This window comes from Chrysochloris asiatica, unplaced genomic scaffold, assembly GCF_000296735.1.
Source record: "Chrysochloris asiatica unplaced genomic scaffold, ChrAsi1.0 scaffold00031, whole genome shotgun sequence".
In the NCBI taxonomy this organism is placed as follows: Eukaryota; Metazoa; Chordata; class Mammalia; order Afrosoricida; family Chrysochloridae; genus Chrysochloris; species Chrysochloris asiatica.
The window spans coordinates 16890500-16891397 of record NW_006408549.1 but is presented as its reverse complement, the minus strand read 5'-3'; positions in this window follow the sequence as shown (position 1 = coordinate 16891397).

Genomic DNA, 898 nt, shown 5'->3' with positions numbered 1-898 from the left:
TTTTGTGCCTTGGAGTTGGTTCTGACTTGTAGTGACCCTGCATAGAGTTTCTGAGCCTGCAAATCTTTACCGGAGCAGAAAGGCTCATCTTTCTCCTGTGGAATGGTTGGTAGCAGTCTGACTCATAACCACTATACTACCAGAGCTCCTTCAATTCCTGGAGACTTGTTTTTTACCAATGCCTTAACTGCAGCTTTGATTTCTTCCTTTAGTTACATTGTTTATTGATCATATGCTAACTCTTAAAATAATTGAAAATTGATTATTTCTTTTGGTACAGTGACTCTATTTCTTCCATCTTCTTTTGATTTTTTTTGCATCATTCAGTAGTTTGCTCATAGAATTCTTCATTATTATAATCTGAGGTTTATCTTTCCTTCAGTTCTTTCAGTTTGAGAAATGCTAAATGTGTTCTTCACTTTTGGATTTCTAGCTCCATTTCATTATAATAATTTACTTTATTTTTTAGAGTTGCCCTTTGAAATTTTCTGTTATCTCTTTTACCTCTAGATTCCTTCCACTCACCTTAGCTTTTCTATATTCAAGAATAAATTTCAGAGTCTCTTCTGACATCCAATTTTGTCTTTCTTTCATGTATTTTAACTTTTACTCATTTCCTATAAGATGTTCTAGATGTCATTCCATAATTCTTCTGGTCTTCTGTCATTAATCTCATAAATCTGTTGTTGACAGTATCTAAATTCAGATGGAATATTTTCAAGGTCTTATTTTTTTTAACTCATAGTTTTGTTTCTTTTTGTTTTTTTCAGCTTCAGATTGAACTTGCATGTGAGCCAGTCAGACACTGGCCTTGTTTTGGCTGATGATATTGATCCTTTCCTCTGGCTCTTCCTATGTTGTTGTTGTTAGGTGCCATAAAGTCGGTACTGACCCATAG